This window comes from Anomaloglossus baeobatrachus, chromosome 2, assembly GCF_048569485.1.
Source record: "Anomaloglossus baeobatrachus isolate aAnoBae1 chromosome 2, aAnoBae1.hap1, whole genome shotgun sequence".
NCBI lineage: Eukaryota > Metazoa > Chordata > Amphibia > Anura > Aromobatidae > Anomaloglossus > Anomaloglossus baeobatrachus.
In genome coordinates, this window is record NC_134354.1 from 320,598,236 (window position 1) to 320,618,379 (window position 20,144).

The 20,144-nt window shown below is 47.0% G+C and overlaps 1 long non-coding RNA gene across 1 annotated transcript in view; it reads left to right on the top strand.

Moving 5' to 3' along the window:
* The window catches only part of LOC142289929 (uncharacterized), a 439,890-nt gene that overhangs the window by 328,670 nt on the left and 91,076 nt on the right, over positions 1–20,144 (top strand). Inside the window, exon 2 of the long non-coding RNA XR_012750190.1 lies at positions 14,215–14,246. This is a non-coding gene — a long non-coding RNA (uncharacterized LOC142289929). The remainder of the gene's footprint in view (positions 1–14,214; positions 14,247–20,144) is intronic.

Sequence of the window (20,144 nt, forward strand, 5' to 3'; positions counted from 1 at the left end):
AGAGATTAGATCCCGTGATCCCAACGTATTGTTACCCCTCTATAAATCACTTGCAAGGCCACATCTGGAATACGGGATCCAGTTTTGGGCTCCACATTTTAAAAAGGACATTCAGAAGTTAGTCAGTTCAAAGGCGGGCAACTAGACTATTACAAGGAATGGAAGGCCTCCCATATGATGACAGGTTGAAAAAGTTAAATATGTTTAGCTTAGAAAAAAGACGTCTCAGAGGAGATCTCATTTATATGTATAAATACATGTGTGGTCAATATAAAGGACTGGCACATGACTTATTTCTTCCAAAGACAGTACTTAGGACCAGTGGGCACTCACTGCGAGTGGAAGAAAAGCGATTCCAACAGCTAAATAGGAAAGGGTTCTTTACAGTTAGAGCAGTCAGACTGTGGAATGCCCTACCACAAGAGGTAGTAATGGCAGATACTATAACAGCTTTTAAAAAAGGGCTGGATGATTTCCTCAGTACACAAAACATTGTTAGTTATAAATGACTTAGTGACTAAATGTAGAACTGGTGGAGGAAGGTTGAACTAGATGGACTTAGGTCTTTTTTCAACCTAAGTAACTATGTAACATAGACTCGCCCACTGGCGGCTATGATTGGCTGCAGTGAGACAGCTGTCACTCAGCGTGGAGGTGCGTCTGAATGCAACCAATAATAGGCGCCGGTGGGAGGGGGAAGCAGGGAATACAAGATGTAATAATGAGCGGCCGACATTTTCAAAAGCTGGAGAAGCCGCCTGAGCAGTTTGACAGCAATGCAGCGCCGTAACGGTGATTGGTCAGTGATCGGTGAGTATGAGAGTGCAGAGGGAGAGACAGACAGAGAGAGAGACCGAAAGACCTGCGTTCTGTTTTGTCAAAAAAGCGATTTGGTTTGAGAGCTGTACTGGCGATTATGTAAAAGCCACGTGCTGCTCTGAGCACTTTATTCCAAGACACCAGAAATGCAGTCATGCACCTTCTACAGGCTGTGCCCATACTGTTTCCGCCTTTTCCCATCCATTTCAGCCTTTTCCTCAGTCACCACAGCTCACCGTTAGGTCCAGCGTGAAATTATTTGGGTTTCCAATAGATTTACATTGGGCGTCGAATATTCACGAATACGTGAATAGCGGCGACCTAATCGTCGGATGTTCGTCGAAGCGGATATTTTGGTATACGATCATCCCTAGTAATGATCAGTTTAGTAGCAATATTCAGACACTGTGGTGATGAATGATGATTAACTCCAATTTCAGATGAGGTCATATTTGTAGTAGATATCCCCATCTTAAGGCCTCGTTACACGCAACGACATCGCTAACGAGTAGAGTTGAGCGCGGTTCTAGGTTTGAGGTTCTCCAGTTCTAGGCTCGAGTGATTTTGGGGCCTGTTCTAGATCGAACTAGAACTCGAGCTTTTTGCAAAAGCTCGATAGTTCTAGAAACGTTCGATAATGGTTCTAGCAGCAAAAAAACAGCTAATTCCTAGCTGGCTTTCCGCTGTAATAGTGTAAGTCACTCTGTGACTCACACTATTATCAAATTTCAGTGTATAGTGTGCATGAACAGCGCCTTCAGATCACTGCTGTTTGTATAATGGCGATCGCCATTTTTTTTTTTTTTCCTTGTCTTCCTTCCCTAAGCGCGCGTCTTGTGGGGCGGGCCAGCATGTCAGCCAATCCCAGACACACACACAGCTAAGTGGACTTTTAGCCAGAGAAGCAACGGCATGTGTGATAGGATGTCCATGTCACATGTCCCTGCATTATAAAACCGGACATTTTCCTCCAGCACGCCATTATCTGCCTTCTGCGTCCTTGGTGTCAGACATCACTGGCGCAGCTCCGTCCTTTGTCCTATCGCCGATACTGCTGTATGCGCTCCATACACAGCGCTGGACAGCTTAGGGATAGCACTTTCTATAAGTCCTTTTAAGGGCTCGTACCGGCAGGGTCAGAGCCATAGGTGACAGGTCCTGAAAACAGAGACAGCGTCTGTGTAGCTAAGGTCAGGGATTTCGTCGCTGCATTTCCCCATTAGGAGGGAATAGAAAGGCAGGCTTCCTTTCTTCTACCCAGAGCCCCACAACCCTGACACTGTACCCTCCTGTCCTCTGCACACTCCAACTCATTATAACTAAGCCATTATACTAGCAAACACTCAGTGTACCTAGTGGCATCCTAAACGTGGCTATTGGACTTTTGTCTAGTCCCACTAGTGCAAAGACATTTGCAGCACGTCTGCCTGCATTGCACACTCCAACTCATTATAACTAAGCCATTATACTAGCAAACACTGAGTGTACCTAGTGGCATCCTAAACGTGGCTATTGGACTTTTGTCTAGTCACTCTAGTGCAAAGACATTTGCAGCACGTCTGCCTGCATTGCACACTCCAACTCATTATAACTAAGCCATTATACTAGCAAACACTCAGTGTACCTAGTGGCATCCTAAACGTGGCTATTGGACTTTTGTCTAGTCACACTAGTGCAAAGACATTTGCAGCACGTCTGTCTGCATTGCACACTCCAACTCATTATAACTAAGCCATTATACTAGCAAACACTCAGTGTACCTAGTGGCATCCTAAACGTGGCTATTGGACTTTTGTCTAGTCACACTAGTGCAAAGACATTTGCAGCACGTCTGTCTGCATTGCACACTCCAACTCATTATAACTAAGCCATTAAACTAGCAAACACTCAGTGTACCTAGTGGCATCCTAAACGTGGCTATTGGACTTTTGTCTAGTCACACTAGTGCAAAGACATTTGCAGCACATCTATCTGCATTGCACACTCTAACTCATTATAACTAAGCCATTATACTAGCAAACACTCAGTGTACCTAGTGGCATCCTAAACGGGGCTATTGGACTTTTGTTTAGTCACACTAGTGCAAAGACATTTGCAGCACGTCTGCCTGCATTGCACACTCCAACTCATAGTTACTAATCCATTATACTAGCAATTTATGCCGCCAGTTTAAGGGCCGTAGTTGCATTGTCAGGGATATTTATTCTTTTTTTTTTTCCAATTTAAAATTTTTTATTGAGTTTATAATAAGAAAATAATAAGAAAATATACATCCATGCTTTGACAAATGAAATAGATCAAAGGTCTAAACGACACAACACCATCGTAGACCTGAAGGCAGAATGTAAATGATTAACATAGTACATGGGTATTCAATTTAAACCATGAGAGAAAGAAAAAGAAATAATGAAACAGAAAGGGAAGGTAAAGAAGAGCAGCAGTCCTGATATTTAGAGAAAGAGGGATAAGACAGCAAAAGAAGAAGAAATAGAGGAAGAAAAAGTGTGTCGGCCGGGTCTGATACATAGTCCGTTGGACCAAAATTTGTCGGATGGGTGGAGTATAATAACAGGGGGAAAAGGGCCAGAGTACCCAATCACCGGAGATTAAATTAGGTCAAGAAATTTTTCGCCAGACAGGAATGATTCCCACTGAAACCATTTAGTGGCCATCCCTACTGTCTGTCCACGTGACTGGGCCATCACCATCTCCATGCGGTGAATCACATTCACTTCCAATACCCACTCATCTAACATGGGGGGAGCAGGGTCCTTCCAACGCCGCGGGATCACCGTCTTGGCCGCCTGAAGGAGGTGACCCAGGAGGGATTTTTTGTAGGTCTTTTCTGGTACATTAAAGATGTACAATAAGACTGCCTCTGGACGACCAGGAACTGTGATCCCGGTGACCTCCCGTATGGCTGTTAGTACTTTGTTCCAAAAGACCGCTAGGCTCGGGCAATACCACCAGATGTGGGACATGGTGCCCCCCTGCGCTCCACAACGCCAGCAGGTATCAGGTACTTCTGGGCACCAAGCATGCAAAAATGCTGGGACCCTGTACCACCTGGAAAGTATTTTATAACTAGTTTCTTGCATCCTGGTGGCAACCACGGACCTGTGTGTCAGACGGAAACAGCGCTCCCACTGATCCCCCCCGAACGTCTGATTGAGCTCCTCCTCCCAAGCCGCACAAAAGCGGGGAAGAGATACCTCTGTCGCGCTTGTCATGAGTTTGTACACTTTTGATATTGCATGACGTGTATCAGAGGAAACCGCGCAGAGGTTTTCAAAACATGTCGGAGGCGAGGGATGGGCCATAACACTGTCTTGTGAGGTTATAAAATGTTTAAGTTGGCCATATTCAAAATGGAACCGCAATTTAAAAGTACGATTCTCTACAATCTTCAAGAGTGGTAGGAGGGAACCCTCCGGGGCTACCTGGTTCAGTCTCAAAGGGTTTTGTTTTGAGCTGCCCAGAAAGTTGTTGGATGATGCCCCTGGTATAAACTCTGGGTTATCCGTTAGGGGCATGAGGGGACCCCTGGGCTGGATCAGGCGATTGCGAAGTGGTGTAGCGTGTATAGATTTCAGTGTTTGTTTGGTGCTATAAGACATGTTAATCTTATGTTTAGTAAGGAGTGGCCAGGTCCACGGCAGGGTCGGCACTGATAAAGGGCATAAATCCTGTGCCAGACTAACCCAAAGCTTGGAACTAGAGTTATGTAACAGGTCTAAAACTCTAGCGTAAGCGGTTGCCAGATAATACCGCCTACAATCGGGCAACCCCGCCCCACCCGCGTTCTTGGTCCTAGTCAGGACGCTACTCCTTAGACGGGCGCGTTTCTTCGACCAAACAAATTGATTGAATAAGCGCTGTATCCTGGCCCAATATGCCGCCGGAACATAAACCGGGACCGTTTGTATCAAATATAACAGTCTTGGCAGGGCCGTCATCCGGAGAGCACTGATCCTGCCGAACCAAGAAAGAGTACCCCTTTGCCAGGAAACTAAGTCTCCCTCAAGTTTTGACAGAAAATTTTGATAATTCAGTGCGAAGAGCCTGGTCAGATCGGATGGGATATGAATGCCCAAGTAACCAATACTGCCGTGGGGTGGCCATCTAAAGGGGAAATTTGGTCTTATAGCATCTATAGTTGTTTGAGGCAAGGAAATATTTAGGGCCTCTGATTTTTCAAAATTGATTTTGAAGTTGGACCACCTGCTAAAGCGGTTTAGTTCCAACATTAGTGACGGGAGAGATTTAAGGGGATTGCACAGATAAACGAGGAGATCGTCGGCAAAAGCGGCACACTTATGCTCCCGATTGGCAATATTGATTCCCCGTATATCGGGATTGTTCCTAATGGCGGATAGCAAATGTTCCATGACCAGGATGTACAACAAAGGTGACAGAGGACACCCCTGTCGGGTCCCGTTATGGATGGAGAAGGGTCTCGACAGAGTGCCATTAATCTTAAGGTGTGCCGTCGGAGAATGGTATAAGGCCATAATCCTGGACGAGAACACCGGCCCCAAGCCTATATGCTCCAGTGTCTGAGAAAGTGACTGCCAGGAGACTCTGTCGAAAGCCTTCTCAGCATCCAGAGACAACAACATCAGAGAAAGCTTTTTAGTGTGTGCATGATGGATTAGGTCCAGGGTCTTTATGGTGTTATCCCTCGCCTCCCTACCTGGGACAAAACCGACCTGATCCAAATGGATCAGGTCAGGCAGCAGAGGGCTAAGTCTGTTTGCCAAGAGCTTGGCATAAATTTTTAAATCTACATTAAGGAGAGATATTGGTCTAAAGCTACTACACGCCGTGGGGTCTTTTCCAGTCTTAAGGAGCAGAGAAATATGGGCCGTGGTGGAGTGGGGTGGGAAAGGGACTAAATCTGAAATCGAGTTAAAGGAGAGAAGCATTAAGGGTGCTAGCTGTTCTGAAAAGGATTTGTAAAACTTGGCGGGAAACCCGTCGGGACCAGGGCTCTTGTTGCCAGGTGTGTCGCGGATCACCGCCAATAAATCCTCCAATGAAAAAGGACGCTCCAGGTCTTCAACTACAGAGCTGTCGAGTTGCCTAAATGGCGAGGGCATGGAAGGGCACCCCTCACCTAACTCAGGAGGTCCAACAGGTAAATTGTATAGTCTAGAATAAAAGTCGTGGAAAGTATTTGAGATGTCGGGGGTGGCATAAAGTAGTTCATCATGTGAGTTCTTGATGCATGGAATGAGAGTATGAGCTCTCCTTTCTCTCAGCGCATTGGCCAGCAGTCTGCCTGGCTTATCCCCAAACTCATAAAACCTCCCCTTACCCACCTGTAATAGACGTTTATAAGAAGAGTCCAGCAGCTTTTTAACCTCAATCCTAGCGTGTAATAGGGCCTGCAGAGTAGGGGCCGATAAGGCACGTTTGTGGATGAGCTCCAGTTCAGAAACCCTATGAAGAGCTTTTACTATGTCTTGGGCCCTTTCTTTTTTGATGCGGGACCCGTGTTTAATAAAAATGCTTCGTAGAACGCACTTCAATGCTTCCCACTTATAGGTGGGGGCAGTGTCGTCCACTGAGTGGTCCTCTATGAACCTAGTAATAGAGGTCTGAACATCCGTAACACAGAGCTCATCCAGCAGCAACGACTCGTTCAGCCGCCATGACCCTCTAGGGGTCGAGAGAGAGGGAATTTCGATCGTACAATAGACCGGCGCGTGGTCAGACCATAGTATGTTACCTATCCCGGTATGTCGTATCCAAGGGAGGGCATTGTGCTGTAGAAATATATAGTCGATACGGCTATATGAGTCCTGCGTGTGGGAATAGAAACTATAATCTCTGTCGGATGGGTGTTGTAGTCTCCAAGCATCGAACATTTGGATACGAAATAAAGCTTTTTTGATACGTTTAATGGTAGAGTAAGCAATGCTGGATTTCCCCCTGGAGTTATCCAATGTGGGGTCAAGGGTGACATTAAGGTCACTGCATAAAATTACGGTACCTTGTATCAAAGGGATCGCAACGTCTACCAGCCGTGCAACAAAGCTATCCTGCCTTAAATTTGGGGCGTATGCATTGATTATTGTAAGTGTTTGGTCCCCCACCTTCAGTGACAGGATAATATATCTTCCAAAGCTATCAGTCGTGCACTTTAAGATTTGATGAGGGAGGGATTTATGAATGGCTATCGCTACACCTTTAGAACGGGAGTCTGGATTATCTGAGGTCACCCATGTCTGGTAGTATTTATTCTTGATGGTTGGGGAGTGTCCCTGTTTGAAATGGGTCTCCTGGAAACATACTATACTCACCTTTCGTTTATGAAGGTGGTAAAGTATCTGCGACCTTTTCTCCGGGACATTGAGGCCCTTGGCGTTGAGAGAGGCTATGGTGAGGTCCGCCATCTATAGGGGAATGAGACATTAGAAATATATGAAAAAAGAAATCGGACGTGATCAGCCCGGCCGCCATGGGATATTTATTCTTTATTATTCTGCTGTTAATAAAGCTAGACCACCGCTGCAATCTACACCACCTCTCAATTTTTACTACCACATTTTCAGTGCACAATCTTGTCGCAATCAACATGAGTGGCAAAATGACAGATGCTGGTTGAAAGGGGAAGAGGCGTGGTGGAGAAGGAAAAAAAGGTTTTGTCCATGGGGAAGGTGGCAAAGCTCCATTATCATCTGCTGAAGATAGACCATCTACCAGCAAAAGTAAGATGTCTACTACTTACCGTGGACAATCCGATGTGCTCCCTTTTTTACAGACACGAACAACAGGAACAAAGGTAGATGATGGCCAAAAAAGGAAAATGCTTGAATGGATCTCAAGTGGTCCAACAAGTGCCCTCTCAGCCACTTCAAGTACCGCATCCAAAAAACAGCAGTCCTCTGAGTTGTCATCCCAATCAAACTTGCTTTCTCCCAGCTCTGAAGTCTCCATCAGCCCTGCAGAGTATGGTGGAACTGAGATGGCTGAGTCTGCAGAGCTGTTCAGTCACACTATAGCCTGGGAATCAGAGGTCTGCTCCCAAGCTACAGTGAGTACAGAACATGAAATGGTCTGCAGTGATGCCCAGAACCTTTGTGACTCTGATTCAGGCCGTGAGGACCAAGTTTCTGAGCATAATGTTGACCCTTTGTCACAAACTGTAACACCTGTGGTTATAGACAATGAGGAACATACTGATGAAGATGAGACGCAGATACCCGATTGGGATGACAACTTAAATATTCGGTCAGGGCAAGAAGAGGCTCGGTCTGAGGGGGAGGGGAGTGCAAACACAACAATTGATGATGAAGTTCTAGATCCCACCTACTGTCAACCCACAGTCAGGCACTCGAGGAGGTCAACAGAGGTGGTGGAGGAGGATGCAACTGATGATGAAGTTACCTTGCGCCTTCCTGGACAGAGTCGGAGTACTGGTAGCACGTCTACAACTGCATACTCAGCCACCACTCTGCCTCTGAGCACTAGTCGGGGTGGATCAACAGGTTGCATGCCCTCTAAGCCTTGCCTAGCCTGGTCCTTTTTTGACATAGCAAAAGATCGCCCAAATTATGTGATCTGTAAAATTTGTCATGGTTCTATTAGTAGAGGTCAAAACCTCAGCAGTTTGACAACTTCTTCCATGAATCGTCACATGAATAAATATCATATGTCCTGGTGGGAAGCTCACCTTGCTGCAATGCGGCCTAGCGGAGCGAACCATCCACCGCCTGCCCCTTCCAGTGCATCCGCGCGCTCTTCATCTTCTAGGACTGTGGGGACAGCTGTCACACCTGTTTTTCCACGCACAACTTCCACCACTGTAACCGCAACAGGCACTTTGCTTGGTAGGTCGTCAGTTGGTTTGGAAGGGGAAACAAGTGAGTGTGTACAGCTCTCTCAGACATCGATAGCACCAACGTTGGATGAAGGCAACATCATGTCTCCGCCTGCACTTTCCTCACAAACCTGCATTTTTCCAGGGACACCCTACTCAACACCGTCTACACACAGCAGCCAGACCTCTGTCCCTCAGATGTGGTCAAATAAAAGGCCACTTCCTGCGACCCATGACAAAGCTAAGAGGTTGACTCTATCCCTCTGTAAGCTCTTGGCTACCGAAATGCTGCCTTTCCGCCTAATGGACACACAGGATTTTAGAGACCTTATGTCTGTCGCTGTGCCCCAGTACCAGATGCCTAGTCGCCACTACTTCTCTAAGAAAGGTGTGCCCGCGCTACACCAGCATGTCGCACACAACATCACCGCTTCCTTGAGAAACTCTGTGTGTGAACGGGTGCATTTCACCACCGATACTTGGACCAGTAAGCATGGACAGGGACATTACATGTCGCTGACTGGGCACTGGGTAACTATGGTGATAGATGTTGAAGGGTCTGCTGCACAAGTCTTGCCATCCCCACGACTTGTGTGTCAATCCTCTGTCTGTCCAAGTTCCGCCACTGCTTCTGCCTCCTCCACCTCATCTGGGTCCTCCACCTCCACCCCAAGCCTGCCTGGTCAGGCCACCAGCGTTCTCACTGCGCAGAAGGAATCACGCATGCCTAATTACTATGCTGGCAGCAGAGCGCAACGGCATCAGGCGGTCTTTAGCTTGACATGTCTTGGGAATAAGAGTCACACAGCTGAGGAGTTGTGGTCAGCTCTGCGGTCCGAGTTTAATAAATGGTTGTCTCCGCTCAACCTGCAGCCTGGTAAGGCCGTGTGCGACAATGCTGCAAACCTGGGTGCGGCCCTTCGCCTGGGCAAGGTGACACACGTGCCTTGTATGGCTCACGTGTTGAACATTGTTGTCCAGCAATTTTTAACACACTATCCTGGCCTAGATGGCCTTCTGAACAGGGCACGAAAACTGTCTGCTCACTTCCGCCGTTCAAGCGCCGCAGCTGAGCGACTTGCATCGCTCCAGAAGTCTTTCGGCCTGCCGGTTCATCGCCTGAAATGCGATGTGGCGACACGCTGGAATTCAACTCTCCACATGTTACAGCGACTGTGGCAGCACCGCCGAGCCCTGGTGCAATACGTCATGACGTATAGCCTGGGCCAATGAGATGCAGAGGTGGGGCAGATCACCCTGATGGAGTGGTCTCAGATCAAGGACCTATGCACCCTTCTGCACAGTTTCGACATGGCGACGAATATGTTTAGCGCTGACAATGCCATTATCAGCATGACAATTCCAGTCATTTAGATGCTGGAGCACACGCTAAACACTATTCGGAGTCAGGGGGTGGGACAACAGGAAGGGGAGGAACTACAGGAGGATTCACATGCGCAAGGGACAACAACATTACCAAGGTCCAGACGTTCATCATCATCAATGCGGCAGTCATGGGACCATGGGGGACAGGGATCAACAAGGGCGCATGGTAGCAGGCTAAATATTGAGGAAGGTGCAGGACAACATGAAGAAATGGAGGACGAACTGTCCATTGACATGGAAGACTCAGCGGATGAGGGAGACCTTGGTCAAATTTCTGTTGAAAGAGGTTGGGGGGAGATGTCAGAGGAAGAAAGAACGGTTAGCACCTCTATGCCACAAACACAGCGTGGACTTGGTCCGCAAGGCTGCGCAAGACACATGAGTGCCTTCTTGTTGCACTACCTCCAACATGACCCTCGTATTGTCAAAATTAGAAGTGATGATGACTACTGGATTGCCACACTATTAGATCCCCGGTACAAGTCCAAATTTTGTGACATAATTCCAGCCATAAAAGGGACGCACGTATGCAGGAGTATCAGCAGAAGCTGTTACTCGATCTTAGCTCGGCTTTTCCACCAAACAACCGTGCAGGTGCAGGGAGTGATTCTCCCAGTTGTAACTTGCCAAACATGGGACGGTCTCGTCATCTTCAACAGTCTACCCGTACCAGTAGCACCGTAACTGGTGCTGGTAACAGCAATTTTATGGAATCTTTTCATAATTTTTTTAGACCCTCCTTTGCAAGGCCACCAGAGACAACAAGTCAGACACAAAGTCAACGGCTGGAGAGGATGATACAGGAGGATCTCCAAATGAACATCGATGCCATGACTTTGCAAATGGAGCCTTGCTAATTTTGGGCTTCAAATCTAGAGAAATGGCCAGAGCTCTCCAGTTACGCCTTGGAGATTTTGTCGTGTCCAGCTGCCAGCGTTGTCTCTGAACGTGTCTTCAGTGCTGCTGGGTGTGTGCTGACAGATAAGCGCACGCGTCTGTCCAGTGACAATGTGGACAGAATGACGTTCATCAAAATGAACAAGTCATGGATCCAGAAGGAATTTACTACCCCTGTGTCATCCTGGGGAGAGTAAATGCTTGTGGATTTGGAATGTGCTTGATGCAAATCAAAACATCCTGTTTGCAACTAGGGCACAAGTGCTGCCACTGATGGGGTGTCTGTGTGGCCCAATTTTTGTAAAAAAGGGAGACTCCGCTTGGAGTAACCCTTGCTTGCTGTGTTTTTTAAAAGGAGCCAAGATGAACAAAGCTGGGATCAGGAAAGACTTTGCTACCTACCCCGGTGTCATCCTGGGGACGGTTAATTATGGCGTATTTTTGAATGTGCTTGATGCAAATCTAGCTGTGAAGTGTACAACTGGGGCACAACTGCTACCACTGAAGGGGTGGGTGTGTGTGGGGCCCAATTTTTGGAAAAAAGGGAGACTCCGCTTGGAGTAACCCTTGCTTGCTGTGTTTTTTAAAAGGAGCCAAGATGAACAGAGCTGGGATCAGGAAAGACTTTGCTACCTACCCCGGTGTCATCCTGGGGACGGTTAATTATGGCGTATTTTTGAATGTGCTTGATGCAAATCTAGCTGTGAAGTGTACAACTGGGGCACAACTGCTGCCACTGAAGGGGTGGGTGTGTGTGGGGCCCAATTTTTGGAAAAAAGGGAGACTCCGCTTGGAGTAACCCTTGCTTGCTGTGTTTTTTAAAAGGAGCCAAGATGAACAGAGCTGGGATCAGGAAAGACTTTGCTACCTACCCCGGTGTCATCCTGGGGACGGTTAATTATGGCGTATTTTTGAATGTGCTTAATGCAAATCTAGCTGTGAAGTGTACAACTGGGGCACAACTGCTACCACTGAAGGGGTGGGTGTGTGTGGGGCCCAATTTTTGGAAAAAAGGGAGACTCCGCTTGGAGTAACCCTTGCTTGCTGTGTTTTTTAAAAGGAGCCAAGATGAACAGAGCTGGGATCAGGAAAGACTTTGCTACCTACCCCGGTGTCATCCTGAGGACGGTTAATTATGGCGTATTTTTGAATGTGCTTGATGCAAATCTAGCTGTGAAGTGTACAACTGGGGCACAACTGCTGCCACTGAAGGGGTGGGTGTGTGTGGGGCCCAATTTTTTGAAAAAAGGGAGACTCCGCTTGGAGTAACCCTTGCTTGCTGTGTCTTTTAAAAGGAGCCAAGATGAACAGAGCTGGGATCAGGAAAGACTTTGCTACCTACCCCGGTGTCATCCTGAGGACGGTTAATTATGGCGTATTTTTGAATGTGCTTGATGCAAATCTAGCTGTGAAGTGTACAACTGGGGCACAACTGCTGCCACTGAAGGGGTGGGTGTGTGTGGGGCCCAATTTTTGGAAAAAAGGGAGACTCCGCTTGGAGTAACCCTTGCTTGCTGTGTTTTTTAAAAGGAGCCAAGATGAACAGAGCTGGGATCAGGAAAGACTTTGCTACCTACCCCGGTGTCATCCTGGGGACGGTTAATTATGGCGTATTTTTTAATGTGCTTGATGCAAATCTAGCTGTGAAGTGTACAACTGGGGCACAACTGCTGCCACTGAAGGGGTGGGTGTGTGTGGGGCCCAATTTTTGGAAAAAAGGGAGACTCCGCTTGGAGTAACCCTTGCTTGCTGTGTCTTTTAAAAGGAGCCAAGATGAACAGAGCTGGGATCAGGAAAGACTTTGCTACCTACCCCGGTGTCATCCTGTGGACGGTTAATTATGGCGTATTTTTGAATGTGCTTGATGCAAATCTAGCTGTGAAGTGTACAACTGGGGCACAACTGCTGCCACTGAAGGGGTGGGTGTGTGTGGGGCCCAATTTTTGGAAAAAAGGGAGACTCCGCTTGGAGTAACCCTTGCTTGCTGTGTTTTTTAAAAGGAGCCAAGATGAACAGAGCTGGGATCAGGAAAGACTTTGCTACCTACCCCGGTGTCATCCTGGGGACGGTTAATTATGGCGTATTTTTAAATGTGCTTGATGCAAATCTAGCTGTGAAGTGTACAACTGGGGCACAACTGCTGCCACTGAAGGGGTGGGTGTGTGTGGGGCCCAATTTTTGGAAAAAAGGGAGACTCCGCTTGGAGTCACCTTGCGGTGTTTTACATGATTTTAGAAGGGCGTGCCATGCCTATATCTGTGTCTCCTCTTTTTCCTTGTCCTGCTCTTTTGTTTTCGCATGAGTATATGTCCTTGTCACTTTCCCATGTATTTGTGTTGTGTTGTGAGTTGTTTGTCACCATTTGGACACCTTTGAGGGTGTTTTCTAGGTGTTTTTTATGTGTTTGTGAATGCCTGCCATTGTTTCCTATGCGGTTCGAGTTCGGTTCGTCGAACGTTCGACGAACCGAACGCGAACGGGGCCTCCGTTCGGTGAACCGACCTCGAGCCGAACCGGGACCGGTTCGCTCATCTCTACTAACGAGATGTCGTTGGGGTCACGGAATTCGTGACACACATCCGGCCTCGTTAGCGACATTGTTGTGTGTGATATGTACGAGCGACCGCTAACGATCAGAAATAATCACCTAATCGCTGATTGTTGACACGTGGTTCATTTTCAAAATGTCGTTGCTGTTTCAGGACTCAGGTTGTTCGTCCTTTCTGAGGCAGCACACATCCCTACGTGTGACACCCCAGAAACGACGAACAACACCGTACCTGCGTCCTCCGGCAACGAGGTGGGCGTGACTTCCATGCGGCTGCTTTCCGCCCCTCTGCTTCTATTGGACGCCTGCCATGTGATGTTGCTGTGACGCTGCACGAACCGCCTCCTTAGAAAAGAGGCTGTTCACCGGCCACAGCGACGTCGCTAGGAAGGTAAGTACGTGTGACGGCTCCTAGGGATATTGTGCGCCACGGCAGTGATTTGCCCATGATGCACAAACGACGGGGACAGGTGCTTTCACGAGCGACATCGCTAGCGATGTCGTTGTGTGTAAAGCCCCCTTTAGGAAAATAAATTGGGTAAGGACTGACTTGAATGCTTTCAAATGCCAGGGCTGATTTTCAGTCTAAGTCAAACCTCATTTATTTGTACTAGCAGTCCTTTGTGAACGTGTAAATGTATGCTAATTCTCTTATAAATATCTAGAATTATGGTATCAATTTTTAAAAACGATCGTTAATATAATTTGCTAATATATTTTTTTTTCTTTTTACACACAGAGTATCAGTTTCATTTGCATCATGCCAGAGCCGTAAGTATATATTCAATTTAAGCTTTGGGTAGTGTTAAGCACATGTTCTCTGGAACAATTTATTAGTAGATAGTATATTTTATAGATTAAAAATATTCTGCGATCTATGAATGCTAATAAAAAATGGCTTTCACCTAACAAGATAAATATTCTTTTCAGACCCGATAACATTGAAAAAGCAACTGCAGCTTGTCCTGTGCCTCTACTCTGTGAAATGCATAAAAATATAAATTTTTCCTAAGGCTTATTATTAGAGATGAGCGAACCGGCCGTGGTTCGGCTCGAGTTCGGTTCGTCGAACGGAGGTCTCGTTCGAGTTCAGTTCGGCGAACGTTCGACGAACCAAACTCGAACCAATAGGATAACCGCGGCTCCGGGAGCACCGTTGCTATGGTAACGCGTCTGTCAGCGTTACCGCTGTTACCGCTGACAGCCAGCAGCACTGATCACTCACGGAGTGAAGGCTGCACGCTGCTTCCCGTGCAGCCTTCACGGAGTGAAGGCTGCACGGGAAGCAGCGTCTTCCCCCATGCAGCAGTGATGAAGCAGAGCTGCATTTGTTGAACGAGAAAGACAGAAGACCATGGATCGTGGAGGGCTGACAGGGGGTAATAAAGATGGAGTCTCTAATGTGTCTGTATATTTATTTCTATTAAAGTATTTTTTCTCTGTGTCGTGTCTTTTTTTTAACCCTTTATTGGAGATTCTTAATGGCCGGGTCAAACGTGCCTGACATTAAGAATCTCTGGCTTAATACTAGCTAGTAAAACAAAGCTAGTATTAACTCATTATTGCCCAACAAGCCACCCGGCTTCAGGGCTGTTGGAAGAGTTGGTCTTCTCCATACAGACAGACAGCAGCTGCAGAACTACAAGGCTCAGCATACTCCATCCAGGACTGTATGCAGAAGTTTTTTACCCCCTGAAAAAATTATGTGGTCTTCGCCATATTTTTGTATGCTAGCCAGGTACAGCAGGCAGGTACGGCTGCCCCCAACCCCCAGTTGCCTATTTGTACCCGGCTGGGAACCAAAAATAAAGGGAAGCCCTTTTTTTATTATTTCATGAATTTCATGAAATAATTAGAAAACAAATGACGTAGGCTTCGCCCCATTTTTGTGTCCAGCCAGGTACAACTAGGCAGCTGGGGATTGGAATCCGCAGCACAGGTTGGCCTGAGCTTTCTGGGCCCCACTGCTGCGAATTGCAGTCTGTAGCCGCCTCAGAAAATGGCACTTTCATAGAAGCGCCATCTTCTGGCGCTGTATCCAACTCTTCCAGCACCTGCCTGCTATACCTGGCTAGCATACAAAAATATGGCGAAGCTCACTATCTTTTTTTGTAGTTTTTTGGCAAAAAAAATAAAAAATGCTTCCCTGGATTTTCCATTGCCAGTTAAGGTAACACCAAGCAGTGGGGGTTAGCAGCCAGTAGCTGCTTGGATTACCCTTAGCTAGCAATACCAAAAATGCAGCAGGAGCCCATATATATTTTTTTAAATTATTTATTTAAATAACTAAAAACAAAATGGGCTTCCCTGTATTTTGATTGCTGGACATCACAGTGCTGTAAAAATAAATCTTTAAAAAAAATGACGTAGCGCTCCGCGGTATTTTTGATTCTCAGCGCAGATAAAGCAGACAGCTATGGGTTGCCACCCCCATCTGCCTGCCTTTACCTTGGTTGGCAATCAAAATACAGAGAAGCCCATTAATTTTTTCTATTTAAAAAACAGTTAAAAAAAAAATGACGTTGGGTCCCCACATTTTTGATAGCCAGCTAGGGTAAAGCAGACAGCTGTAGCCTGAAAACCACAGCTGGCAGCTTTATCGTGGTTGGGGATCCAATGTGGAGGTCCCCCTAGGCAGTTTTTTTATAATTATTTTATAAATATTAATAATTACACAAAAAAAGTAGGGTCCCCCCCAAATTGGATCACCAGCCAAGGTAAAAAAATTGTTTAAAAGAACAGAGAGTCCTCAGTGGTTGATACCTTTTAATGGCTAACTGAAAAGATGGTAATAATTGCAAGCTTTCGAGACTACTCAGGTCTCTTCATCAGGCATGGTATAACACAAAATCTGAAGAGTCACGTATTTATACACAACAGGACTTAGAATAGTGCAGTAAAAAAAAAAAAAAAAAAAAAAAAAAAAAAAAAAAAAAAAAGCCATTAAAAGGTATCAACCACTGAGGACTCTCTGTTCTTTTAAACAATTTTTTTATCTCTACTGGCTAACACGGTACAAAGATATATTTTACTTGCAGCCAAGGTAAAGCGGACAGCTGTGGTCTGGTATTCTCAGGGTGGGAAGGTCCATAGTTATTGGGCCTTCACAGCCTAAAAATAGCAGGCCGCAGGCACCCCAGACATGGCGCATCCACTAGATGCGCTAATCCTGGCGCTTCACCCCAGCTCATCCCGTGCCCTGGTGCAGTGGCAAACGGGGTAATAAATCGGGTTGATACTAGCTGTAAGGTCACCTGACATCAAGCCCAGCAGTTTGTGATGTCATGGCGTCTATTAGATACCCAACATCATAAACTGTCAGTACTAACAAAAAAAAAATCGACAAAAGAAATTTATTTGAAAAAACAGTCCCCAAAACATTTCCTCTTTCACCAATTTATTGTAAGAAAAAAAATAAAGGGGTCCCACGACGACTCTGGACCGTCTAGAATATGGGGGGGAAACACTCAGGGAATGTATCCCCCATTTTCTAGGAGTGCAGACCCTTCATGTGAGGAGTGTGGGTGCAATGAATATGCACTCACTCTCCCCGGGTCCACAGCAGCAGAGTCCATGTCGTAATGGTTGCTACCAAAGCTGCAATGCCCTGCTCATGAGGTAAGGGCATGCCTAATCAGAAGAACTATTCTACATTTCCAAATATTGGTATTTGCTGATATTATTGCTATTCCACCTACTATATATTGGGGATAGGATCTTGGAGATGGAATACCCCTTTAAGTCCAGTTATCCAGCTGAATGAATACTTAACAACAGAGCTCGCTATTTAGATGTGTTTTCTTGTGGCATATAACGGACTCTCATGTTTGGTAGTCATTCAGCAGGGAAACTATAAAAGCAAATCCCTCCATTTGGAAATGTAGTATATAGCTCTCCTGATCAATTATGTTCCTTACCTCATGAGCAGGGCATTACAGTAATAATAATAATTTCTTAATTTATATAGCGTTATTAATTCCATAGCGCTGTATGTCTTTGGAGTGTGGGAGGAAACCGGAGTACTCGGAGGAAACCCACGCAAACACGGGGAGAACATACAAACTCCTTGCAGATGGTGTCCTTGGTGAGAATTGAACCCAGGACCTCAGCGCTGCAAGACTGCAGTGCTAACCACTGAGCCACCGTGCCGCCCATTTAGCTTACAGATGCATAACCACCACTCACTGTGTCTGAACACCGGAAGCTGAGCTGACAGCCGCTCTGTGCATGCGGCAGCGTCTATTGTGAAGGAGAGGGCCGTGGGGGATCAACGCTGCACAGGTACCGTGGGACACCGGGGAACACCGGTGGGGTTATAGGGGGTGACCTGGCAGGGCCTGGGGAGGAGTTTTCTGTCGCATGTGTCATGGCACATGCGACAGAAATCAGAGGAGTAGGGTGAATGCGGCCGGCGCGCTGCTGTGCGCGCGGCTATCTTGGATTTCTGGGAGGGCATCAGGGTAGGCACTTTGGCGACACCGGGGGACCGGAGGGGACCGAGGAGGAGATTTATCATGTTTGTTCATGCCAGATGGGAGATAAATAATTTTTTACCGGCGATGTCATTTACTGTAACGTGATCATCGGTGTACGGTGTATACCTGTGATCACGTGAGCGGGGACCGGAAAAACCGTCCTGAATCATGATCTCCAGGGTCTCAGCTAGCCCTGAAACCCCGGAGATTTTCTAACGCTGGGGGGCGCTATTCACTTATTTCTGCCTGCTGTTTATAAACGGCAGATCAGAATAAGGCTACATTAACATGACCGATCCATTTTTGCGGTCTGCAAAAAACAGTCCGTTTTTTTTCACGGGTGCATTCGTGTGGCATCCGTTTCCGTTCCGTAGACGGTCCGTATGTCATTTGTTTGTCATCCGTGTGCCTTCCGCTTTTTTTTGTGTACTGCAAAAAACTGAAGGAGGGAAAATGCATAAATTTACCCAGGATCCATAGCTTCATCCTACATGAGGCGGTCACATGTTCACTCCAGTGCCATTTTCTACTGCTTTTCACAGCGTAGAGCGCTCTGGTGATTTTCTTGTTCTTGTACACTTCATATCAGTCTTTTCTGTCATTATAATGGCAGAAAGACACATAATGTCCCACTCTCCTGCATTTTGTAATTTTGCACCCTTTGGTGCCTTTCATGTGGCACTAAGGGGTGCTTAGCTTTGTATTTAGCCAAAAAAATGAAAACAAAAATGACGTAGGGTTCCCCCTATTTTAGTAGCCAGCTAGGGTAAAGCAGACGGCTGCAGCCTGCAGACCACAGCTGGCAGCCTCACCTTGGCTGGTAATCCAAAACTGAGGGCACCCCACGCTGTTATTTTAAATTAAATAAATAATTAAAAAAAAAAACACGTAGGGGTCCCCCCAAAATTGGATCACCAGCCAAGGTAAAGCAGACAGATGGGGTCTGATATTCTCAGACTAGGGAGGTCCATGGTTATTGGACTCTCCCCAGCCTAAAAATAGCAGGCCGCAGCCGCCCCAGAAGTGGCGCATCCATTACATGTGCCAATCCTGGTGCTTCGCCCCAGCTCATCCCGCGCCCTGGTGCGGTGGCAAACGGGGTAATATATGGCGTTAATACCAGATGTGTAATGTCACATGGCATCAAGCCCTGGGGTTGGTGAGGTCAGGCGTCTATCAGATACCCGACATCACCAACCCAGTCAGTAATAAAAGAAAATAGACGACAAACACATTTTTATTTGAAAAAACACTCCCCAATTCATTCCCTCTTTAACCAATTTATTAGAAAGAAAAACAAATCCAGGTCTGGTGTAATCCAAGGGGTTGCCATGACGATCCACACTGTCCCAGTCAATGAAGAGCAGGATGTTCCCCATTGGCTGGGAGAGCAGTGCAGTGACCTGAGCTAACATCAATGAGTCAGCCCAGGTCACTGCAGGGGATGACAAGTGCTGCTGTCAGCGAGGTACATTACCTGCGCTGATCTCCTGCACTGCTGACAGCACCTGTCACTGAGTTCAATGACCGCCGCCTTCACAGCCAAGTATCGCGAGCGGCCCGTGACGTCACCGCTAGTCAGTCTCGGGTCGGAAGCGAGAGAAGGTGATGTGACAAGCGGCGGCCATGGAGGACAGTGACAGCGCTGAGGTCGGGACTTCATCACCGCAGGTAAGCCAAGCGGGACCATGTGTGCAGAGTGCAGGTGGGCGGAGCCATGTGTGCTGGCGGCGGAGTGCGAAGTGGGTGGCGCTGAGGATGTCAGTGTCGTGGACTGCTTGGCTGGGGACAGGTGAGTGTGAGTGTGTGTGTGTGTGTGTGTGTACATGCCGCGTGCAGGAGGGGGCGGAGTGAGCTGAGCGGGGAAGTGTGGGCTTCCTGCACGTAACTAGGATAAACATCGGGTTACTAACCAAAGCGCTTTGCTTGGATACCCGATGTTTATCTTGGTTACCAGCTTCTGGCAGGCTGCCAGCGATGGCTCCTGCACACTGTAGCTGTAAAAAGCCCTGCTTTTTGCTGCTAGAACCGTTCTCGAACGTATCTAGAACTATCGAGCTTTAGCAAAAAGCTCGAGTTCTAGTTCGATCTAGAACAGCCCCCAAAATCACTCGAGCCGCGAACTGGAGAGCCTCGAACCGCGAACCGCGCTCAACTCTACTTATTATACCATGTTATAATTTTACATTTCATC